The sequence below is a fragment of the Podarcis melisellensis genome (genome assembly GCF_964234715.1).
Source record: "Podarcis melisellensis genome assembly, chromosome: 7".
Taxonomy (NCBI): Eukaryota; Metazoa; Chordata; class Lepidosauria; order Squamata; family Lacertidae; genus Podarcis; species Podarcis melisellensis.
In genome coordinates, this window is record NC_138539.1 from 36806430 (window position 1) to 36833220 (window position 26791).

Here is a 26791-nt window from a genome sequence, read left to right on the forward strand (position 1 = left end):
ATCCTGCTACCTGCAATAGTTTAAAATATGCTCCATCCATTCTTGCAAATCAGTACAGTCGCAGCATGGTACCTTTAGACATGTGAATTGTCTGAAACTATTTGGAGGAACATGCAGCAGGCTAGCAATCTGGAGCTACCTGAATACAAACTGGGACTGAGCAAACAAAATGTACTGGTTTAAGTATTTTATTATAAGCAGTAAACATCTCAGTTCATCCTATTTCCCTTAAATCCAATTAGCCCATTTAAACAATGCAACCTATTTAGTTCTTTTCAAACTCATGCACATAATAATAACATCACCATCATTATTGAAATGCACTCCATACAGTTCTGGAAAGCAGCCCTTATGTGCCTTTCAGTCAAGTCCTCAATCATCTGGAAATCTAAGTAGCTGAAACCCGGAGCATTTTTCTTGCTATTTAAATTTATGATAAATATGGTCATATGCATGTTAAGGTATTTGCTCTCATACTTTAGAATGCCAGCCTAACAAAGATGCAAAATGGGAAGATAATTGGCCCTCTGATTTATGTCATAAGGAATAAAAACTTATTAGTTCAAGTTACATATTTATTAGAAAGTCACTATGAGAAATTCCAAGGAACCCTAGCTATGACTGTTTTCAAATATATAAATCGATCCATTTCCCAAAATGGAGTTGGTGGTAGTTTGTAACTGCCAACTGTACCTCTAGCAATGTAGACAGGTTTTATGGTTAAGTACATTTAATTTACATAGTCTTCAAGGCAGTCAGATGGAAAAAGAGCATTGATTTCTTGACTGAACCCTTTGCAGCCTGTGGCTACATTTGCCAATGAGCTGCTTTAAAAACAAAACAAACAAACAAACACACACCCACTCATAAGTACATTCGCTCATAACTGCAACAAAGAAATAGTAATCTAGGTCACAAATACTAAGCTTGTTATTTTCACATCAGAAAAAATTCTGCAAATCTTTCAGCATTACATAAAATTGCCCATGATGCTGCTTCCTCCCCAAAACCAGCAAACTGCTGGGCATTTCTCGACTTTAAAACTGCATTGTTGTTTTTCTTTATAAGAAGAGTGAGAAAGCAACAGAATACCACACCCTAAATGTAGATGGTGGTTGGTACTGAATTCAGATTTCATTTTTATAAAGTTTTTTTCTCCTTTAATACCATATGTTTAAATCAGATTTTAAGCTTTTAAATTATGAGATCTGATTCTGAAGCAATTATATCCAGCTTGTTGTTCCAAATACAATATTATGACATGATGTGGCCAATTCCCTGTTTATTACGTACCCAAATCCAGCTTTTAATGGGCTGGATCCAAAGAGCCCATTCTTCCATGGGAGGACGACTCCTTCTTTTGGGAGGAACAGAACCTTCGGCTACAACCCAACATTTTATAAGTTTTAAATCAAAACAGAATATTGATTTTAACGGCAGTCCATGACATGGTATACTTCTATATTCCATTCAAATAGGGAAAAAGCAGGCTTGCCAAGTTCTGAGAAACACTGTTTTCAAAAGAAGATTTGCTTCAGGTTATTGTTGTACTTTTTGGTATACTAAAGCTGATGCACTTTCTTATGTCATGGATGCTTTCCCAGGCCTGTACAAATTGTGTTCCAGCTCTTCAGTTTTCTCAGGGATAGCTAACATGGTGCTCTCCAGATGTTGCTGAACTCCAAATACCAACAAACCCATACTGGCTGGAGCTGATGAGAGTTGTAGTCCAACAATAGCTGACTAAACCTGTCTTAAGACGACATTTCTTGGATGGCTCTTTCTATGACTGGCTTTGGAGCATCTGTGAAATGAGGAGTGAAGGTGGTTGCTGCTGGTTATCCCTTTAAGTCTAGATGGAATTTGTATCTTATCTGTGGTGTAAACATCACCATTGTTGCTGTTAATAATAGCAACCATAACAATATATTTGATTTATTATATGCTCTTTACCCTAAGGTCCCAGGGTGGGTCACATAATTTTAAAACAAAAGAAAAATAGTTTCAAACAAATTATGGTCACAAAAATAGGACAAGCCCTAAAAGGACTCATTCCAAGTGTCAGAGGTCAGAGTAAAAAGGTATTTCTTCAGCATATGATGAAGGTGCCAAGTGCAACTCAGGGAAGAGAATCCCCTCTCCCAAATCATCATCATCACCCTGAGCTTCTAAAGGCAATGGTACTATCAATTATATTTTAAAAATTGAAAGATCGCAGTATTGCGACAAATATGATTTGAAAAATCCAGTTTCCAGCAGCATAAAATAGAACTTGCTGATGACATCAGCAAACATGTCGCTGATGTACTCAGTATGAAGAAGGCTGGTCCCTACAATCAGTAAGAAGAAATTGCTCTGAGCCCTTGTTTACAGGCCAAACAACTACAAAGCTTATAAAACTAGAGAGAGAAGTGGTTCCATCTCTTGCAGTATACAAATGCTACCTTGCCCCACAACACATTTCCAGGTCCTTACAAACCACAAAATACACAAGGGCAAGTAAGAATAGCAATGGCTTTTAGAACATCACATCAACTTGCTGAATTTGCTATAGCAAAGTTTCAATAACTTCCTAATGGAAACAAAGCAGTCAATTAAAGCTTACCCCATAATGTCTCAGAGCTAAAGTGCTGACTAAAAAACAAAAACCAAGAGTCATTACTTTGGGTTTGCGGTACAGAAGTTTATATTTGAACACAGCTGCATCTCAGTCAGCCAGTTCCCATGACAGCCCCTCCAAGCTGTATTGATTTCCAGAGGAAAAGGCACCATAAATCTACTTCAGCTGAATTGCATCATTTTCGAGGTTGGCTTTAGAAGGCAAATTAAATGTCTTCCGCTAGAAACAGCAAAACAGATACACAGAGCTCTGTTTTCATTTCTTTTGGAGTCTCCCCTTACAAAATACTATGTGGCAAACCCCTCATGTTTAATATCCATAAAGACAGCAAATCCAGACTTGTGAGGAAACATCTCTTCTAGGTCTGTGATTATTTTTTTCGGAGGAGGGAGGAAAGGGGGGCAGGCAGATGTTTGTTTCAATACTAATGTTGATTTCTGAACGTTTTATTTAAATCATGGAGGGAATTGAAGCAAAAGTCAGCACTCACACTGGGGAATGAAACATCACAAACATCTAAGAAGCTCTGTGCCATAATAAAGAGTGAAGCACAGCTCTGAGCAGCAAGTGAGCAGAATATTACTTTGGGTAACGAGTGAGGTATCCTTGTTCAATTATTCATACAATCTGCAACAGTTAAACTTGCTTCAGTGAGGAGAAATAAAGTAGGACAAACATCACCTTGACAACTTTAAAGAGAACCTTCCATTTTCCTTGAACATATTGCAATGGTAGTATTTCAAATATTTCCTATTAGTACCTTCATTCCACCCACATTTTAGGGGAAGGAGAAGCAACACACCAATGTACTGCAAAGAACAAGGGTGTCCAAGACAAGTGCTCCATCCTGTATCTCCTACTATTCCCCATACACACACACACATTTATATTGTTTTTCAGCCCTGCAAACCAATATATCTAGAAAAACAAAACCTAACTTCCAAAATGTGTTGACTAGCACTGAGATTTAGTTTTAATTTTTGCTACTTAATCAACAAAAAATAAAGCTAAATCTTCAACCATGTATTAAGAACCAAAGAGAATAAGTATATATTCACTGCCTCCCTAAATACAATCATGGACATGGCTTGTCTCACCACTTCCTAGCAGGGAATTCCACAACATGGGTGCTGCTACAGAAAAGGCTCTGTCTCACATTGAGCTGCCATTAAATTTTCTACTCTCATAGCAGCCTAAAGCACCATCTTAAGTACATTGACTAAAGAGTTTAGTTCACTGAAATCAATGGAATTAATTTCTGAGTTGAGATGCAAATTGTGTTGGATATTACATAATTTTAATTTTTCATAAGGAAAACGTACTTTCCATTTTCTACCAAGTTTGACAAAATCATTCCATTCTTATTTTATTTTAGGCTCTATTTAGATATCAGTACAATTAAAAAGAGAATCCAAGGTAACATTCCTCCAGCTTCCTGGTGCCAGAGGAAATTTACTTAGTGTAATCATGTATTGTGGACATTGTTTCTGCTATGCCCTTCCAGTGATGCAGTTATTAAAATAGCTCCACCAATCTGCTGATGGTTCGCACCTTTTCTTGTGCCTTGTTCAAGAGTGTTTAGCAGAAACCAACAAAATCTCAATGCAAACTTCTAAAGACGGCTGGCAGGGTAAAAACTAAAGAACACTGGGAAAAGATGATGAAGGCCTTCAGCACACTTCCAAAGCTGCTTTTTATTCTTTTGATCAAGAGAAGTGTCTAATATTACTCACATTTCTCAGTAGCCCTGATTACCTACTGTCTGAATGATAAACACCCCACAGTTTTAAGAACAGCTAAGCACAAAGCTGCCTTTCGCTATTCAAAGGATATTTTTAATTGATGACGCTTCTTTTGAAAGAGCTCTATTCAGAAGAGTGAAACTTATTTATTCAATTATTCATTTTCTAAGTGCTAAGTTGGCAACAGCCTTTTAAAATAGCCTGCATTTAACTTTGATGAACTGTGTTACTGTGGGTCACTCCAATTGTTCCTAGTGCCAGTCAAATAAATGTGTCAGGCTGCAAGCCAAAGTGTTACAAAATTGGCTTTGATACAAGCGCTTCCTCTCTGTATGTTGCTGGTAGACCAAGTCAGTCAGTGGACCAATATGTAGCTGAATGAACTGAACAGCTGTTTAAGACTCTTCTACCACCAAGAGCTCCCAGTTAGGTTACACCAGAGTGAATGACTTCACGACGAAGGATGAGTTGAGCATTAAAAGCTGTGAAAGCACACAGGTAGACAGGTTCCCATCCACGTTTTCTACATTCTCAAGACAAAGCAGAAACGATACACAAATGCACAGAGCAGTTGCTTTTACTGCCTATTTCACTACAGTGGTACCTCGGGTTACAAACACCTCAGGTTACAAATACTTCGGGTTACAGACTCCGCTAACCTGGAAGTAGTACCTGGGGTTAAGAACTTTACCTCAGGATGAGAACTGAAATAGCGCCGGTGGCACAGTGGCAGTGGGAGACCCCATTAGCTAAAGTGGTACCTCAGGTTAAGAATGGTTTCAGGTTAAGAACAAACCTCTGGAATGAATTAAGTTTGTAACCAGAGGTACCACTGTATTTCAGAGAACTATAAAGCCAGCTTGAAGCCTTTGGCTGTAATAAACTTTAAGGCAATGAGAATCAACTTTTGCAGTAGCTTTCTGTTCTTGGGGAAAATTAGTAAGCTTCAGGAAACCCCAACGTGAAAAACGCTACTTCAAGGGAATGATGAACTCCGCTCCCCCCATATAAGTACTAAAGTCTGGGAGGAGGAGCAGAAAAAAAAATCACACAAAACCAGTCCTGTTCCTTCCAGCCTTCACCTTTAACTGGTCCTATGAGCTGAATGCAGTTTAATCAGCCAAGATTCTCCACATATTTTGAAAGTCCTTCCAAGGTAAATAAACCCATACCATATTAGGATGAAAAATTAAGATAGCTGAAGCAAGCAAAGAGATGGTACACAGAAATTCCATACCAAGGAAAGAACTGAATGCTGCACTCTACCAATCATTTTGTCAGAAGAAATGTATAAAAAGTATCTCACCAGCTAGTGTGTTTTCAGATTTTTTGTTATGCTCGTCTGGACCTTGATGTAAGGTGTTGTTTCAGATTTGAATTTTTTTTTTTTTTGGGGGGGTGTTAGTAGCTCTCCAAGGCCAAACTCCTCTACAAGCACTTTCAGGATATTTTTTGCAGCCCCTAGAGCAAGTAACAGCAGAAGATAGTCAGGTTGGTGGGTCCACAGTCTCGGAAGCCACATTTTTGTAAAGGCATAACATTCATCCAAGCACTTGTCAAAGTAGCTGTCAAAACAACTTGCATTGACAAGAAAATATATGTTAAATGCCTTACAAATTAATGATTACAACTTGAGGTGTTAGGAAATTCTTTGGACTGATTTTCAATAGTAAATATTACCTCTGAGTGGAAGACTAAGGACACTGATGCTGATTATTTAATTTAGTTTCTAAAAATTCACAACTCACTGTGAATAGGCTTTTTTTTAAGTGGGCTGAATAAACATATATTGATTCATTTTTATAATATCATACAAATATCAGACACGAAGACCTAGTTTATCAGGGTAACTGGGTTATCATTTTCAAAAGAAGGGGGGACGGACGGGACTATAATGCTAAATAAATAAATATCCAGAAGAATGATACCTATTCAATAGAAAGAACAACCTACCCAGTATTATATCCCTTTAAGTCCAACTGATTAAATGGAAGTGTAAAGCAGACGCATCAACAACTGTCTTGTATACAAGCAGATAATATTTAGCTAAAAATGCAATCAAGTTGTTTGTCTCAAGAACTACTAAAGTATCTCTTTTCACAAGCAAGGGAACAAGTGCTGAATAAGCTATTGACAACTTCCTACAGCCTTGTGCCAAGAGAAAGGAGCTATTGATGGATATGTGCCTTTACCACAAAATGCAGAATGCAGCTGCTGCGTGAGGGAAGTTACTAAGATACATGAACCACAGCAATTTCAAGCTAGAATAGCTTTTTTCAAAATTGTGGTTTGGTAATATTTGCAGTCAAAACTAAGCTCTCTTTTAAACGAACAGCTCTAGCCCTAAGGATTGCACCTCTACAGACTGTCAGAAAACCAAGTCACATTCACAATGATAAGTGCTTACAGGCCATACAATATTCTGTTCAGCTAAAACAGAATAAGCAACAGCATCTCACCACTTACATAAAGATAAATGGCGTTAGAAACTTCTCTGCACACTTGAAAGAGAGCATGCACCTTACTTCAATACTCACAGCCCACCTGCAAACATGCTTGGAAGAAGTGGATTATCTAAACCCATTTCAATCTGATTTCAGGCTCAGATATGGAACCAAAACTACTTTGGCCACTCTGGTTGATGGTCATTGTCAGTAGAGAGGGCATAAATCAGAGTTTCTCAAACTTGGGTCTGCAGCTGTTTTTAGACGACTACTTCCATCATCCCTAGCCAGGACCAGTGGTGAGGGATGATTGGGACTCATTCTCAGAATATGGAGTTGTTTATAGTGAAGAATTTGAACTCTCCTTGTGAAGTAATTTCAAGAATCAATGTGCCATGGTGGTTAGAGTGCTGGACTAGAACCTGGGAGAGAAGGGTTTAAATCCCCACTGAACCACAAAGTTTACTGGGTCACCTTGGACCAGTCACGGTCTCTTAACCCAACCTATTCCTAACCTAATCTACTCTCAACATAGTTGTGGGGATTAAATGAGGAGGGGAAGAATGCCACCCTGAGCTCCTTGGAGGAAAGGTACAATATAAATGTGCAAGTGAAAGTAAGCAGAGCAATTCACTTGTCCTTTTACTCCCATATAACCTCTGAAGACCTGGCATTTCAAACTGAAGACAAATGATAATCTAGTGCATGCTTCAGCAATAACACACAACAACAACCACTACAATTACAACAACTACTACTACACCTAAAAAGTGAGATCTTCCTTATGAGGCCCAAGGCAGATGTAACATTTTCTGATCTCCTGTTAAGACCCTGGGTGAAATAAACACATGGGTGCTGTTCTGTCCCTTCCAGGTGCCATCTCTGTATGAAACACACACCCACACCCGCAATTTAAAAAGTTATTTGCAGAAAATATGTTTAAACTCAAACTCATAAGAGTTAGTGTTAACTGTGGTTTGCAAACCACTTTGAACTCTGTCTAAAGCTGAAGATGGTTAGCGTTATTCTCAATACAATACTGGTATTTTAGAATTTCAGCAAACAAAACGACAAAATGTACTGCACTATGTACAATGATGTGAGAACTGCCAGATCTGTCACATCCAGGGCACGCTGTGTCTCTCTGGGTTTCAGATTAGGCTCACTGCTCCCTAAAATAAAGTGTGGGTAAGCCACATACTACCACAAACGAACACTCCCCAAACATACTATGTGTGTCACTATCCTGGGAATCTATGCAGCACAGGGCAGACTAAAGCCTGTTTGGCTATGCCAGGTACGCTGCAATCCTGGGCTCAGAATATATATGGACCTTTTCTACCTGGGATTATCAGGGCGAGATCTTCCACACATACAAACATACATATTTTTCAGCAAGAATGTGCAGATCCATACTTTTAGGTTGAATTTTAGCAGTTCTTATGTTTATCTGTATGCCACCTTGAGTCCTGCCAGAGGTAAATCAAATTGATACCACAGAACTCTGCAAGATCCTCTTTACATGCCTATTAAATGTTACAGTCTCTTCTTTTTTGCTTCTAACACAAAAACTCTGATTTATTCTGAGTATGCTAATCTGCCCCATGTTTCAGTCTGGAAATTCAATAATCCACAACTGTTGAGCCTATTGCCCTAATCTTGTCATTTTAGGATATCAGTTCTGTTTATATTAGATACAGTTTGCTCATCTGACATCGCCTGACCTCTCTTTACTCTTGTTGATTACATTCCAGTGCCTGTGAAAGTATACAGTACTATGTTCTCAAAACAAGCCAAGGTTAGTTTGGGACAAATTTATGAAGCTGGGTTGACTAACATTCCCTGAAGAGCCACTACATGTATTCAAATCTACGAAAAGATGTTTTAATCCATTGCTCAGTCTTAAAGATGATAAGCAATGCCAATTTTGATACTTAACAGGAACATACAGAAGCTACTGATATAGCACTTTAACACTATAAACAGAATTAAGATACTAATGAAAGAGAAAGAATTATGCCAATTTTAACTGACTAGACAGCTACAGGGTTCTGTAACTATTCAGTTGAAGCATGACAGTCTCTTCCATAAGAGCACCTTCTGCTCTGCAACTGAACTAGGAAAGATAGTTCTATTCTTGGAACAAGAGAAGTGATTTGACAAAACAGAAAAGGTGTGGGAGATCCTGGTCTTGCATCTAATTGGAAACAGAAGATCTTTGCCAGTGGACATTATGACAAAGAGAATCAGTCTGTAAAAAGCATACTCTCAATTCAAGGAGACAGGCAGGCTGAGTCACTATTTTTAAACACACACACACACACACACACACACACACACACACTTTACAGGAATAACAGAAGCCCAAATGAGGTTGCAACAGGAAACCTTAAAAAGTTATCGCACTCCATATAATCTGAGAAGTGCATTTCTGTTTAAGGAACTAAATAGAATCAAACAAGTTCCACAGTGGCATTAAGACACCAAACAAACACTTTTGCCACTCCCACATCAAGCCACCTGCATAAAATCAATGATAAAATTCAGAAATGAAAAATGCAGAAGACAAACTATGCAACATGTTCCACAGCGACTCAAGTCACCCATACTACATAAAATGAATTATGTATCACATCTGTTTATAGTTTGTCCATAACATGTGCCTTAATAGACCTCTTCAGCACAGTGCTGGGGAACCTGTGGGCCCCTAAGCATTGCTGGACTACAACAAGGCTAAGGCCTGAGGAGCCCCTATGAAATATTTTAAAATTAAAATACCTTATGACATCTTATATATAAGCTTTTAATGTACACCAACACAAGAGTCATTACTCGTACAGTTTATTTCAAGTACAGTGGTACTTCGGGTTACATACGCTTCAGGTTACAGACACTTCAGGTTACAGACTCTGCTAACCCAGAAATGGTACCTCAGTTTAAGAACTTTGCTTCAGGACGAGAACAGAAATTGTGCTCCGGCGGCACGGCAGCAGTGGGAGGCTCCATTAGCCTAAAGTGCTACCTCAGATTAAGAACAGTTTCAGGTTAAGAACGGACCTCCAGAACGAATTAAATTCTTAACCTGAGGTACCACTGTACCTCGGTTTTCGAGCATCTCGGAAGCTGAACATTTTAGAACCTAAACACCAAACACCCAGAAGTAATTGCTTCCATTTTCAAATGTTCCTCAGAAGTCGAACGGCTTCTGCGTTTTCTTCAAACTCCCCCCCCCCCCGTGCCTTGGTTGTTGAATGTTTTGGAAGTCGAACTGTCTTCCGGAACGGATTACATTCGACAACCAAGGTACTACTGTCTTTCTTTACCACTTAATATTCAACTGCTACTTATTTACGAGATCTGATTGCAAAGACAGAGCCTAAGTGCAGAGAGTTTGCATAGGCATGCAATACAAATATCTTTCTGATATCACACTGAATACATGTAGGGCAGGTATAGAGTCAGCACACACAATCTTGCTCCCCTCTCCCTACACACTTTCAAATAAATGTCTGAACATGATCCAACCTTACACTAATGAGAAATCTATGTTTATGTATGGTGCAGACCCTGGACAATATCCAACTGTTTCTGCCAGCACAATGATTTTTGCTTGTGTAGTGCAACTTCCCTTCTCCTCTCTGTATGCATGCCCTGCACTCTCCTCAAATCTGTTCTGGGGAGTCAGGGGAAAACCCAGAGCATATTTCAGGAGTACACATGGGGGAAGTGGTGAAGTTCTGTTGCGCAACTGAAAGTCCTTTGTCATTCAACATCTCATAGTTTCCATGAATCTGTGTGCCTGCAATATTTTTCGTGTTGGCATATATGAGCAGGATTGAATAGATGCTCACTAAATCAAGCAAAATATATACTCAGAGTTAGAACAAGCATCTCCTAGAATATCCAATGCCCAATCCTTTTCCCCCCCTCCAAAGTGGAAACCACAACACCATGGTCTCTTTGTGCGGACTGCCATATCCTCATTCTGGAAGCCAAGAAGTTTGTGACAAACCCCAAAATGAAAATGGGCTGCAGTACAGTGGGATTTAATTATTGGTACCTTGCCCTCTGCCTTCATTATTCAGCACTATTATTCCCCTAATGCAACAGAAATCCTGATGGGCACCTAGCTTTTTGAGTTCACCTTTCTGTAGCTTTCTGCTGAAAAGAAATTCTGTGTCAAAATGTTCACTCAAGCATTTCCAAGGGACAAAGTGGGCTTTCAAGAGATGCAGAAAGAAAAACAACAACCCTCTTGGAAAAGTTTTATTTTTTGCTGCAAGTTGTAGTCCTCAATTACTGCTGCTTCGACACCATTTTAGGGCTTATTTGGAGAGGAAGGAATGTGTTCATGTTGCTGAGGCTCAGTTTCATTGCATGGCAGCATGGTGTAGCAAGGCTTTTGCCCTGAGAAAGCTCTAGTTTCACTTAGTTAAGAGTGACGAATTGCAGAACATGAATGGGGGAATGCACATTCCAATGCACATCCCATTTAAAGCAATATACTATGGATGGACAACCATACAGCCAAATAAATATGTCAATCCACCATTCCATACTGGATTACTGAATGAAAGCACATCCCTATCCATGTTATACTGAAACTAAACAGCTACAAGTTGTTATATCAGCACACCAAGAATATCAGCCCAATTGCTTTGGCATTTCAGCTCACCCCTATCACCCTTCAGTAGCCTTCTGACAACCTTGAAATATTAGAACAGAAGGAAATGACATGTATACAAAAGAAGTACACATCACATGTTTAGTCACCTTGTAGCCATTATTCTATGTTTAGTATTTTTGTACCTCTTACTTATGAGAGTGCATTTGACATCCAGCCCTCTTGGAAAGCTTGTGTCTTCTACAGTTTCACTTAATAGGAAACAGATTTTATACGAGAAGTTCTGAAACAGCAGATGGAGAAAGTTTTCCCATCATTCTTCCATATAACACAGAAACTCCAAGGAAGCTATTTGGTGCTACTATACAAATCTGTTCAAGAAAATTGGAGATATGAAAGGAACATTTCGTACAAAGATTTCCATAATAAAGGACAAAAGTGGAAAGGACCTAACAGAAGCAGAAGACATCAAGAAGAGGTGGCAAGAATACACAGAGGAATTATACCAGAAAGAAATGGATGTCCCGTATACCCCAGGTAGTGTGGTTGCTGACCTTGAGCCAGACATCCTGGAGAGTGAAGTCAAATGGGCCTTAGAAAGCACTGCAAATAACAAGGCCAGTGGAAGTGACGGTATTCCAGCTGAACTATTTAAAATTTTAAAAGATGATGCTGTTAAGGTGCTACACTCAATATGCCAGCAAGTTTGGAAAACTCAGCAGTGGCCAGAAGATTGGAGAAGATCAGTCTACATCCCAATCCCAAAGAAGGGCAGTGCCAAAGAATGCTCCAACTACCGTACAATTGCACTCATTTCACACGCTGGCAAGGTTATGCTTAAAATTCTACAAGGAAGGCTCAAGCAGTATGTGGACCGAGAACTCCCAGAAGTGCAAGCTGGATTTAGAAGAGGCAGAGGAACCAGAGACCAAATTGCAAACATGCGCTGGATTATGGAGAAAGCTAGAGAGTTCCAGAAAGACATCTACTTCTGCTTCATTGACTATGCAAAAGCCTTTGACTGTGTCGACCACGGCAAACTATGGCAAGTTCTTAAAGAAATGGGAGTGCCAGATCACCTCATCTGTCTCCTGAGAAATCTCTATGTGGGACAAGAAGCTACAGTTAGAACTGGATATGGAACAACTGATTGGTTCAAAATTGGGAAAGGAGTACGACAAGGCTGTATTTTGTCTCCATGCTTATTTAACTTATATGCAGAATTCATCATGCGAAAGGCTGGGCTGGATGAATCCCTAGCCGGAATTAAGATTGCCGGAAGAAATATCAACAACCTCAGATATGCAGATGACACAACCTTGATGGCAGAAAGTGAGGAGGAATTAAAGAACCTTTTAATGAGGGTGAAAGAGGAGAGCGCAAAATATGGTCTGAAGCTCAACATCAAAAAAACGAAGATCATGGCCACTGGTCCCATCACCTCCTGGCAAATAGAAGGGGAAGAAATGGAGGTAGTGAGAGATTTTACTTTCTTGGGCTCAATGATCACTGCAGATGGTGACAGCAGCCACGAAATTAAAAGACGCCTGCTTCTTGGGAGAAGGGCAATGACAGGCCTAGACAGCATCTTGAGAAGTAGAGACATCACCTTGCCAACAAAGGTTCGTATAGTTAAAGCTATGGTTTTCCCAGTAGTGATGTATGGAAGTGAGAGCTGGACCATAAAGAAGGCTGATCGCCGAAGAATTGATGCTTTTGAATTATGGTGCTGGAGGAGACTCTTGAGAGTCCCATGGACTGCAAGAAGATCAAACCTCTCCATACTGAAGGAAATCAACCCTGAGTGCTCACTGGAAGGACAGATTGTGAAGCTGAGGCTCCAGTACTTTGGCCACCTCATGAGAAGAGAAGACTCCCTGGAGAAGACCCTGATGTTGGGAAAGATGGAGGGCACAAGGAGAAGGGGGCGACAGAGGACGAGATGGTTGGATAGTGTTTTCGAGGCTACCAGCATGAGTTTGACCAAACTGCGGGAGGCAGTAGAGGACAGAGGTGCCTGGCGTTCTCTGGTCCATGGGGTCACGAAGAGTCGGACACGACTAAACGACTAAACAACAACAACAACAATACAAATGTGGCAAAGAGAAGCATTGAGAAAGTAGAGGGGCGATGTGTGAACACAGACAGTACTCATGTGGTGCACACTATTAACCAGTACAAATGAAAGAGTTCCATCATAAGCAAAGGAGGGGGGGAGTATTAGTATTCATAGCAGAAGCTGTGAATGAAAATAAAGAACACAAGTTCCCTTATAGACCTAGGCTCCAGTGAAACTCACTACCCTGATTACTTTTAATGAAAATATTATTATTAACTATTTAATAACATTTTACACGTCTTTAGAGAGGCGTCTAACACCAAAGCCTTTAATTTCTCCTTCCCTAGCCATAAATGGACTATCATGGTAAGTAACTGGTGATGTTCTATTTCCAATGCAAATATTTGTTGTTCTGATGGTGACTGAAATTTATGACCAGTTCTATCCAATTTATTTTCTTGTCTGAGAGGGAAGAGTTGGCTGTTGGATGTGCAAAGTCTTGGGTGGTAGTCAACTAACCTTTACTCAGAGCAGACCAATTGAAATGACTAGGCCTAAATAAGTCATGGACATTAATCTCAATGGGTCTACTCTGAGTAAAAGTTAACTGAACAAAACCCTTTGGTACAGAGTAAAATGGACAAAGGATTGCAGCAGGGATGAACATTCAAATGCAAATCCCCATCCCAAACCAGCTAAGATAAATACATCTCGACTGCCACTATAAATGTGCATCAGTTTGTGCAACTGCTCTTTCAGAGGGAGGGCAGAACACTGGAAGAATTGCTTGGAAAAGCAAGGATATCCAAGACACTTTGTAGACTTCCCATGGATATCTGAGACCATGGCGAGACATAGTGCAAAACTCCATGAAAATCCCCAAATGTAACAAAATAGAACTGAATTAAGACAGCAATGTATGACCATTCAAACACACAGAAATACAACTGAGAACTCTGGAAAGAAATGTATGCAATATGAGAATTCAAACAGTATGCCAAATGAGGGAGGGAGTAGAAACCAAAGTTTTGAAACATATGAAGTCATCCAAAAATATTTTAAATGGAACACAGTCCTAGGCAAGGAGACAGTTTTCTCAACTTTTTAAAGGCTTGCTGCAACTAGCTGCTAATTAAAATGATATTTTAAACAAAGGGTTTCTTCATTTCCCTCCCTGCCCACATCTATGTTCTACAGCACTGCAAAAAATATGCAATTGGATAAAAGACAGAGATATTAGTTCTTTTTGTGTGGGTTAGAGAAGGACACACAATGCAATATTCATAAGTAAGTTAGATTTTAGGTTTCTTGGTGCCCTAATTTTCCCTTTTGATCCCAGTGCTTTCCATGCTTTATGCAGAAGATGTGGTGAAATCAGAAGCTAGAATAAACAGAATGACAGAAAATGTATTTATTTTTTGTTTTATGGTAATGCCTCTGATATGCTAGTGACTTTAAGGACGTTCAAGATATTCAGCTTATGTCCAGGGAAATGCATAATTTAAAGGACACTCATGCAAGCAAAAATGATGTTCATGGAAAAGAATTCTGTTATTTCAGATACATCTAAATAGGTTCTGTAGGCAACAAGCAAAGGTGTTTTTTTAAACAAGCAAACAAACGGAAAGAAAATGGCATTTGATACCAATGCCAGGGACCTGACACTCTGGCAAACACCAGTTTATTAGCAATAGATGAGGATACCGGGGGAATGTGGAGTTTTTTACAGTTTCCAATACAAACTGAATTATTCTGCATCTCCTAGATTAATGCACAGGTTGGAATGAAGCCATCCACTGGAATTCACACTGTGACATAGTGATTTTTTTGGGGGGGGGTGCAGAATCAAACTACATATTCTAAAATCCTTATTTTGATAGAAAATGCATTTGGAAATGCCTATTTAAAAACATATTTAAATGGAAATTTTAATCCCGCTTGGTTTTCAAAATTCGCCGATTAATGCAGAAAAGGGATAGAACACACTTGAAAGTGGATGGAAGCAGAAACAGAATTGTCCATAACTATTTAGAAATACTTCCTGCAGTAAGGCAAGGCAGGCATTTACAGGTGCAAGCAGGGGAGCTGGGGGGGGGGTCAATCCAACATACAGGAAGAGACAGAATTTGGGTGACTAGGTAAGATTATATTCAGGTCATACAGATGCACCATGTCTAATAAATAAATGTGTTAACTTTGAAAGTTAACAACCCTACAGTACTGGGGGAGAGGGCCCCCTATTCCAGGGGCCATTGGATGTGTCAAATCTCCCTCCCTGGTGGCAGAGAGAAAAGTCCACCATTGCAGAGAAATATACCATGTTGCAAGTCCCTTCTGTAAGGATGTGGGAAAGTCAATTATTGGTTCTTCTTCAACAAGGAGGATACATCAGGTGGTTCTCCATGGTCATTCTGGGAGACACCTCCCATTCCCTGACACACTACTCCACCCACACTTTCCTCTGATGGCACAAGCCCAACAGGGCATTGGATTAGGCCATGGGTAGGCAAACTAAGGCCCAGGATCCGGCCCAATCGCCTTCTAAATCTGGCCCGCGGACGGTCCGGGAATCAGCGTGTTTTTACATGAGTAGAATGTGTCCTTTTATTTAAAATGCATCTCTGGGTTATTTGTGGGGCATAGGAATTTGTTCATCCCCCCCCCAAGAATATAGTCCGCCCCCCAAGGTCTGAGGGGACAGTGGATCGGTCCCCTGCTGAAAACGTTTGCTGACCCCTGGATTAGGCCGTTCATCCACCTTTGTTTCTTCCCTCCCTGTTAGATTGCACCTTTAGTTGTTTTAACATGCAAACACGATTTAGAAAGTACACGTTCTGCCTCTGCTTATTAACCTGCTTTCCCTCAAAATTCACACACCTCTTTTAAGTTTGACTCTATCATAAAATGCAACAAATGTTTTATTTTTGGAAATGATTTATTAACAAGGTGTGGGCTCAGCTGTTTTAGTAAACAAAATACTGAATGTTATAACAGTGCACCAATTCTTTGTACTTAGCACCTCCAAACTGATTATTTATTTAGCAACTTAAAAGAACATCATATTAAAGCCTGCAGTCCAACTAGTCACTATGAGAGAGTTTGCAACTCAACAAGGCAATGCTACAAATCAAAACCAGGAAAAGACATTAATACAAGAAGACCTCATTTCAAAGGGGGATGAATTTTGGGGCAAAATTAACTGCAGTAGTTCACACAGTGGGCCAAATACCAGTATCATTTCTTAATTTAGTATTGTCTATGCTGTTTGATGTGGGTGGGCCTTTTTTACATTTCAATTTAATTTTAGATTTCTGGTGTATAAAATGAATTGTGTTTGACATTGTTTTGTTATTTAGTGCTGGTTTGACTTTCAGTATGAATTTTTTTCATTGTTACATTTTAAAGCTGTTTTCATTTAACTTATTGTACATAATCTAAACAATCTAATAAATGTTGATATACGAGTTTTGCATTTAACTCCTTATATGGTCATCTACTTGTAGAAGCAAGAAGCCATATTGGGTTGTGAGTGAAAGGCACCTCTTGCCCCAGATACAATCACAGAAGAGAGCTTTCTTAGACCTGGAAAACAGGCCTTCCCCTATTATGATGATGGTCCTCCTGTGGAGAACCTTGTATTACTGTCTGGGTACCAACAATTGATGCTGCAGGTGAGCCACCTAGTAAGATTTTGGTTCACCTTGGAAGTAGATGTGCCGGGAGTAATTCCTCTAGATGAACTTCTTCCTTTCACATCTCAGGCTCATGCAAACTCAAGCATTTACATCATGAAAAGATGCAACTTTTTTGTGTAGCCAATTTCTGCAAATGCCCCTTGACCTCTTACAAAATATTAGTTAAATGTATAAGGATTTCCCTCCATCTAAGATGTAGTGATGGGCTTTTATGAGTTTTCTCTAAAACCTTCCCCTCATCCAGAAATAATCTCAACATATTAACCCTCATCATTGCAGAAAACTTCTCCTGGGACAGCCTTCCTAAATGCTGACCAAAAACAATAGATAAAGTATACTTCCCAACAAGAAGTTCAGGGTTCCAACCCTAGGCATTATTACTGGGAAATATAGTACCCTTCAAACACATGCCTCCCATTCTGAACTAGCAGCTAATTTGGAAAGCTACAGCTGTAAGGACATATATAGAGTGAGAACATGAGAACAATTTATTTAATATATATTTTATACCAGCCTTCATACAAATCCCAAAGTAGTTTACAACAGTAAAATACAACTTAGCAACACAATACAGGAAAACAAAGTAAAATCACAATAAACAAACACACTAAATTCATCATTACCAGTTAATGCCTTGCACCAGTGATCCATCAAAGGATATGGCCCGTTCAGTTGTTCACAACATGCAGAAGAGCATTTGGCAGGAATCAGGGTGAGGGTTCCCCCCCCTCTTGTGGCACCTGGTCCATGGAAATAAGATGGACAGCAATTCTGTTGTGTTTTCAGGAGGTGCCAAAAACTCAACAGAATTGGTGTCCATCTTATTTCCATGGAACCAGGTGCCACAAGAGGGGTAAAAAAGCCCTCACCCTGATTCCTGCCAAATGCTCTTCTGCATGTTGTGAACAACCGAACGGGCCATATCCTACTATCTCAATAGCCAGTCTATATGGGTGAACACATTCCTTCAGGTTCCAAACTGCTTAAGGCTTTGTAAGACAACAAAACCTTAAACCTGACCTGGTAGCAAACTGGCAGCCATTGCTGCTCTTTCAGCAATAGTAGGTTGCTCCAGCTAGCAGCATTACCACTGCATTTTGCACCGCTGCAGAAGCCTTGTGGCATAAAGGGTTGGTGCATATGGCTGTTAACAAGGTTAATGGTTCAAGCCCACCCAGGGATGGTTGTGGGCAGGATTCCTGCATTACGGGGCATTGGACAAGATGACCCTCAGGTTCCCTTCCAACCATACAATTCTAGACCAATGTCAAGGGCAGTGCCACAGAGAGCACACTGCAGTAGTCTAATCATGAGGTTACCTGTGCATGGATCACTGTTGCCAACCTATCCTTGTCCAGATACAAAAGTAGATGGCACACCAAATGAAGCTGTAAAAAATGTTCCTAGCCAGGCACTTGGGGCTCCAGTGTTAAAGGTGAGTTCCCCCAGGGCACACACCTGCTCCCTAATTGGGAGAGCCACCTCAGTCCAAAACAGGGAGACTAACTCCCAGAACTGGGGACCACCACTCACAGCCAGGGTCTCAGCTTTGTCAGCATTCAGCTTCAGCTTGTGGCCCTCATGCAGACCACCAATGTATCCAGGCACTGGGCTCAGAACTTGCACATCTGCACATTATTCAGTTGTGACAGAGCTGTGTGTCACTTGCATCTTGATGATACAGTACGCCAAATCCCCTAAGCACTGTTAAACCACTTCAGAGACAGAATGGTACCCCGTGGCACCCCACAGTGGAATAGTCACAGTGCCAACATATAGTAATGTGCGTGTGAAGTAGACCTTATTCTCACTTAAATGAAAAGGACTTGCTTCTGAGTAAAATATGTTTAGCCACTGAGTCATTCTAGCAAGTATTTCTGTTGGAGGAACAGCAATGTAAATGCAGAAACAAAAGCTGAAAAAAATCCAAAGAAATCAATCATAAGCACGCACAGTCACACAACCTTTGGCTGTATGAAACTTAGAAGGCTGTAGAGGAGGAAAAGGTCAGAAGCAAGGGTCTCAGAACAATGGATATGGAACAGAGAAGCTAGGAAGCCACTGAAGATAATTTCTGTTGAACGGAGCCCTAAGTTATTAATAAGACAGCATCTCTTTGACCTAGATTTTTTTCCCTAGCTACAAGAAGGAAAGAGACTGCATTTTAAAAAGAAGAAAAAGCAACATATTATACCACATACTGAATTATATTAGACAGATATGAACAAGTAAAACTAAAAGAATATCTACACTCTGCTGGATTGCATATAATTGAAAGAGTGCTTGTACTTTGGGTCAAAATCCGGTTTATTTGGACTAGGGTTAAAGATTTATTTTCAAACTTATTTGATTTCTTCGTTCTCTTACTGTTTAATTAAATGTTTACATGTAGGCATCCCCAGCACAGTAGTATATCTAGATTTAACTTCCAAGAGAGATGCTTGCTGGATTTTTGTTTTATTTATAACAGCTTTGATATTAATATATATTATCTGTGCAACAGATTAAATGTTAGGCTATCAAAAATAGTTTGCATTCTCATAATCTCATTTATTTTTATAATGATTAAAAAACAAACAAACCCAGAAACAAAGCTAACACAAAAATTCAGGGTTTTTTTAAAAAACCACCCCAAAGTAATAGAATCTAAATTGAAAAGGCCTTCTAAGGGAGATGTTGAACCTGTGGCTCTCCCTCAAAAAACCTTAAATGATCATATAATAAATCCTAATATGTTATTCTGAAACATATTTTGAAAGCCAAATTCATCAGCATCAGAGAAACAGATCTATACTGGAATGCACTTTTGAATTAACAGTGTATCCAAAGTTCCTAATTTCCTTTTTTAGTATACAGAACCATATACATTTGGCTGTATGATTAATCAACAACAATTTCCTCCTGAACTTATTATGTGGATTGGAACCTAAATTGAGACGCTGTGCACGCAAAGTCCATAGTCAGCCAGGTGATGAAAGTGAGCTGCTTTTTGGGGGAAATGGGCATTGATTCTTTATATGTTAACTCCTTATTATCAAGTGAACTCTCACAGATTGCAACAAAACTATATCCAATAACTAAATTCAATAAATAAATAAATAATAAGCATGTAAAATTGCAAGGCAATATTGTGCTGCATGGACAACAGCTGGAGAGATTCTGAACAGCTGTTGCATCTGAGATTCTGTTGCAGCATCTGTACTCTCCATAATAACAATAATACTTGGGAGTATCAACCCAAACTACACTACAATGTGATAGAAATATGTATTAGGCACCATCAGTATGCATGGAATAACACTACAAGCCAGGAAGAACGATCCAACAAAAAAGTTGTCTCCTAAGGCTTGCTGAGAACACTCCAATACGTCAAGCTACTAGAACTGACCTGAAGGCAGCTTTTTCTCTAGATGCTTGAACCAATAATTAGTTGTTGCTATGACCACACTACCTTAACCCCTTTCCTCATGACACACCTCTGAAACACAGCATGAAAACTCACGTTCTACCTAATGCAGACTCTGAGCTAGGAGTCCTCAATCCAGGGGACATAGAACACACTAGGCAAGTGTAGGACCAAAACAAATCACAAGCTTCAGTGGAAATTTGAGGTTGGGGAGGCAACAGGCTTTATTCTTTCACCTCTGCGGCTCCAAGTTTCAGAGAAAGCTTTGAGCATACTCAGCCCCTGGGGTGAGCAACATTGTTGAACCCTGAGCATCACTATTTAGAATTATGGTTTTAAAAATACAACTCACAAGAGAGTGCAAACATTAATGTCACACACACACACTGTATACTTACGAGGGAAGCACACAATTAAAAGTACCGGTATTTCACTAGTATCATAGAATTATAGAGTTGGAAAGAAGCCTGGGGATCATCTATCCCAACCTTCTGTAATGCAGCTGTCCCATATGGGGATTGAACTTGAAACCTTGGTGTCATCAGCACCATGCTCTAGCCAACTGAGCTATCTAGGCACACAATCTAAGGCTCCAAAACTGAAAATCAGCTTCAGCCCTCCCAACTCTATCTCTGTTCCCTTTGCCAGTTGAACAATACTACAGCTGGACCAACACTTCCAAGACCTCCAAGTAAAGCAAAAGTGGGGAAGCTGTTTCCAAGCCCCCATATGCAAGTGGTGGGTGGGACCAAAGGAAAAAGGTGGCTGGAACAAGGGAAGAAACATTTAGTGACAGTAGGCTAATTTCTACACACATCCACCTCTATTTTCTATCCAGATAAGAAAGAGTTGTTATTGCAGTTCTAGGACACATTCCAACCAGACAAGAGCACTCAACAAGGGTGGGAAGCAGAGTTGGTGAGTAGGTGTTGCCTGAGGAGAGTTCCAAGGCCAGAGAGAAAGGCCCATTTGGCCTCTGGACCCAAGGTTCCCGACCCTAGCAGTGAAGATACAGTATCTTAACACAAGAACACAATATAGCAATTTGGAGTGCTATCCTGTCATAGCTACTATAAGAGACTTTCATTAATGCTTCTCATCTCTGTTGTCCACTTTCCTGACACTTCGCAAATACAAAATTTTATCAGCATTTGCCTTTTCCCACAATAGCTGCTCTTCCCGATTTCCCAGGAACTGACCAAAAACCGGCACAGAGCGGATGAACCTGGCTAAATCCCAAGCCAGAGAAAGAAAGAGCCTATTGGTAAGCACATCTGGAACGAGTTATGTCTATGCGGTTCCTTTTCCCCTTATGAGGATTACATTTTAATTGAACTGGTTTGATAAGTTTCATGTTTAAAGCTGGAAAAGTGAGTCCATGGCAAAATATTCACCCAGTTGCTCAGCCATGAGAACCCAGGCTGCCACCCACCTCACTTCTTATGGAAACCCACTGGTAGAAAGTTTGTACCGGAGTTATCAGATTATTGGAAAAGAGAATGGGGTTAAATGAAAAGAGCAAACACATAACACACAGCACGTTGAGCAGCAGCAAAACTACACAAATATAGTTGATACTTTACTTTAGCATGTCCTCACATACTTGCGTTCTTATATCCCCCTCCTTTTTTCCCCTTTTTGCAATTACCTCCCATAGTTTAGGAAGCTGCCTTAGGCTAAGTGACATTACTGGTGTATTTAGCTCAGCATTTACATGGACTTGGAAGCAAGGACTATCTGGAGATTTTTAGATAATGGGACTCAACCTGGGACTTTCTGCTTTGCATGTGCTCTACCACTACAACTACAGCTTGCTTGTGCGGGGCCCTGGGGGTGCAGAGAACAGTAATGTTCAGAGACTGTCACTTATCATTTAGGCAGGTATATATGATATATTAAGGGACGCGGGTGGCGCTGTGGGTTAAAGCCTCAGCACCTAGGGCTTGCCGATCGAAAGGTCGGCGGTTCGAATCCCCGCGGCGGGGTGCGCTCCCGTTGCTCGGTCCCAGCGCCTGCCAACCTAGCAGTTCGAAAGCACCCCCGGGTGCAAGTAGATAAATAGGGACTGCTTACTAGCGGAAAGGTAAACGGCGTTTCCGTGTGCAGCTCTGGCTCGCCAGAGCAGCGATGTCACGCTGGCCACGTGACCCGGAAGTGTCTCCGGACAGCGCTGGCCCCTGGCCTCTTAAGTGAGATGGGCGCACAACCCCAGAGTCTGTCAAGACTGGCCCGTACGGGCAGGGGTACCTTTACCTTTACCTTTTATATGATATATTGATGGATTGTAAGATGTTTCTAAGGTTCATTTGATAGAGCAAACTCTTTTCGCACAAAAGCATGTTAAAATTAATAGATATTAACCAGCAAGTCCTTCTCTGCACAGTTAACAAATTTTGCTATTCCAGTCACTAGGATAAGTATTATAAAAGAATTACTGTAGTTCATGGATAATTTGTAATAGATTGCATGTCAAAGGGACTCTGTGGGAAGGCTCCACGAGCCCAGAGGGTGTGGCAGGTAAGGCAGCACATGGAAGTTATCCAACTCATTGTCCTTGGGAATCCATAGATCTCCCAAACTAAAGTAGTTTTTACTCTAAGGAAGTAACATATTAGCTTCATAATGACATAAAACTGAAACCATCCTAATCAGAGCTACCAAAAGACTAGTAAGAGTACACTAAATTCCAAGAGATAAAAACAAACCCAGATGCATTTCCATAGCAGAAAAATATTTAGCTAGCACAGCAATTGATTCTATGCAACTTACTCAAAAGTAAAGCCACTAGTTTATTTAGTTATTAAGTTTATACCCTGTCCTCCCTCCTAAAGGAGCCCAAGGAAGCAAACAAACAATAAAACAATGAAAATATCTTAAAAACTAGTTCAATTATATAACTCGCAATGTGTTTGTAGGACTGCAGCCTTAAACACCAGTCCCATATATTAAGGATTTGGTTTCACTGGTTTCTCAATGAAAAATAAAAGAAGTCAGAATTAGACAATCTTTTTTTTTTTGGAGCGGGGTGAAAAGAGAGTAAGGAACATTCATTGGCTCCAGACAAATAAATATCCTATCTGGTCTTGTAAATTACCATATTAGTGATAGGAAATCCTTTATGATTCATCGAACAAGTCTCTTTCCTAAAAACACATGCCAAAAACACGGACATCAAAGGGATGAAGGAACCACGCTAAATTAATGGCACTTTTTTTATTACTACAAATATACATACATGAACATTCTTCTCAGTATACTAAGAACTCGGTGCCCAGTGATATTTATCAAGCAGCTGCAAACACATCTGTACACAATGGTGCTCCTCACATGACTGCCTCTCTCCATATTGCCAGCAGCTTGTCATCAGTTCAAGCAGTGAGTATCATGGTAGGAGGTGGCCATTAAAAAAAAAATAATCAGCAGGATTTCTTGCAAGTGGAACAAGGCGCAGGGTTGCAACCCAATGGCATGCCCACTTTTAAAATTTGCTCAATATACTATACTTTTCCGTGTATAAGACAAAGGATTTTTCACCCAAAAATAAAGTTTTAAATTGGGGGGATCTTATACATGGGTAGTGCAGAGGGGGGACGACAACAGGTGATTGGTTGCAGCCGCAAGCAGGACCTTGCGATTGGGTGGGTGAATGGAGTCTGCTGCAAGGGTTGCTTTGGATTGGCTGCTGCTTTGTCAAATGGGTGGGTTATTAGCGGATGCGGCAAGGGCTGCTTTGGATTGGCTTTGGCAATTTGGCAGGTGTCGCGATTGTTAGCATTCGTCAGTTGGGTGAGTGATTTTCGGCAATCTTCCCCCATTTTCTTTAATTTTAGTCCCCCAAAATAGGGGGCATCTTATACATGGGGGCATGTTATACACAGAAAAATATGGCAAGTGCAAGGCATGGATCAAATGGATTTCTTTACTATTTGCACTTGCAAGGCTGCAACCAGGCATATATAAATAACATTTCCATTATGTAGCGCCAAACCACATTACGGTGAGGGAAAATGTAGAAAGTTGTCAAGCTAGCAGTTCAGCTATACTTCTAAACTCAAAGGGGTGACTCCTTAAACGTAAGCCTTTTATCTTCTCCAATTTCATGCTAAATTTTACATTGATTAAAAGTGAGGAGGGGGAGCTTTGTTTTATCTCATTTCTACGAAGCTTATGTTTTAATTCATGGAACTTGAGGGGGGGTGTATTTTATTTTACTAACAGTGGGATTACAGAGTTAGCAAATGCTGTGTCACCAGTTATTAATTTTGTCACTTTTGACCTAAACGGAACAGTCTCTTCCTGAAAGGAAGGATTGCTCTTGGAGTTACACAATTTCATAGATTCATAAAAACAAAGACAGTTCTGTTGTAGTAGTATAGTTTTGCTGTGGGCAGGAAGAGAAAGAAATGGTATCTACTTGTCTTATAATTAAATTAAATAAAAGGAGGCAACAATAGATTTGCAGTCTTATGGCTATAAACAGCCATGAATAGACATTAAAAGACTACCTTAAATCAGTATTACTTTGAGGCTTTTACAAATGCTTAATTTTGCTGCAATATAAATCTTTAATATCTCACACAGTTGATTTGATTGTAAGCAAACAAGAGGTAAGACTGTTTAGGATCAAAATGTCATGCAGCATCAAGAGTAAACACAAGTGTGTCTATACAGATGAAAGTATGCAACTGTTGTCACCTGGAATACCAATGGAAATACAATATGAATATTGATAAGGGCGGGGCATTATTTGTAACTACACAGATTTCTCAACATTCACTATAGTTCTGGGGACCATGCCTAAAGCCAAAATTGGTCATGGGTTCAATGGCAGGTGGGATTGCCAAAGTCTTTTCCCCCCAGACACTGACACCTTTCCACCCCTTATTTGTTTGTCTTTTGCCAAGCAGATAAAGCGGAATGTGCACAAGTTAAATGTGCATACGTTGCGTGCTTATTATATTTCCTTCTAACTGAATGTACATTATTTCCGTTGACAGAACAGACCACAAAGCTGCATAGATGTCCACATGGAAAATCCTTTCTACATAATGGGCTGTAGCCAGAAGAAACCAGGCATGCTTTAGTTGGCTCCTGCAGAGCAGTGGTTCCCAAACTTCCTTTCGCCATGAACCACTTGAAAAGAGCTAAGGTTCCTGGCAGAACCTTGTTTTCTGCCTGTTGTAGCAACTGTAATGCACTTTGCTAGATGCTATATGATCTTTAGTTGTATTTTTATTGCTTCTTATTTTCTTATACAGTGGTACCTCAGTTTACGAACTTAATCTATTCCGGAAGTCTGTTCTTAAACTGAAACTGTTCTTAAACCGAGACGTGCTTTCCCTAATGAGGCCTCCTGCCGCCGGTGCCCTTCCACTGTTCGGCTTCCGTTCTTAGACTGAGGTAAAGTTCGCAAACCAGGATACTATTTCCAGTTTTGCGGCGTTCTTAAACCGGAATAGTTCATAAACAGGGCTGTTGTTAAACCGAGGTACCACTGTAATGCATTTTATTGTAACAGAATTTGAATGCCATCAAATTTTATGGAATTCAAATTGTAACTGTTCTTCACAGATATGCTGTGGACGACCTAAATGAAGCTTGTGGACAACTACAGTGGTACCTCAGGTTACAGACGCTTCAGGTCACAGACACTTCAGGTTACAGACTCCACTAACCCAGAAATAGTACCTCGGGTTAAGAACTTTGCTTCAGGATGAGAACAGAAATTGTGCGGCGGCCGCAGCAGGAGGCCCCATTAGCTAAAGTGGTACCTCAGGTTAAGAACAGTTTCAGGTTAAGAACGGACCTCCAGAATGAATTAAGTTCTTAACCAGGGGTACCACTGTAGTTGCCTGTGGAACACAGTTTGGGAGTTGCTACTCTAGAGAGCAAAACTAGCCCAGAAAACAACAAGAAGAGATCTGTGTAACAAAGAAACCAACAGAAACTAATGCAAAATGAATTTGCCCATCCAGCTGAGTTGCAAATAGGGGTTTTGAAGGTTAGATTCAAAGCAATAACCATGGTCATTAATTTTCACATCAAGTATTTCCATAGAGTCCTAATCTCATGTTCTACTCATCTATGCAAAGCTTACTTCTGAATCTGCATAGAAGTACAAAAGCCAGCATTCAGATATGAGAGTGAAAATCAACCTTGTTCCACGAAAGTCATCCTAAAGGTTTTACATGATTTTTTGAA

At 40.1% G+C, this 26791-nt stretch overlaps 1 protein-coding gene across 2 annotated transcripts in view; it reads right to left on the bottom strand.

The window, feature by feature from the left end:
- The window catches only part of FAM110B (family with sequence similarity 110 member B), a 68626-nt gene that overhangs the window by 36316 nt on the left and 5519 nt on the right, over positions 1–26791 (bottom strand). Inside the window, exon 1 of one of the 2 annotated variants that reach the window (XM_081919539.1) lies at positions 5669–5736. The exons of the other annotated variant lie outside the window; for it this stretch is intronic. The gene's annotated coding sequence lies outside the window, so the exon portion shown is untranslated. Of the gene's footprint in view, positions 1–5668; positions 5737–26791 lie in introns of those variants that run through there. 2 annotated transcript variants of the gene reach the window in all.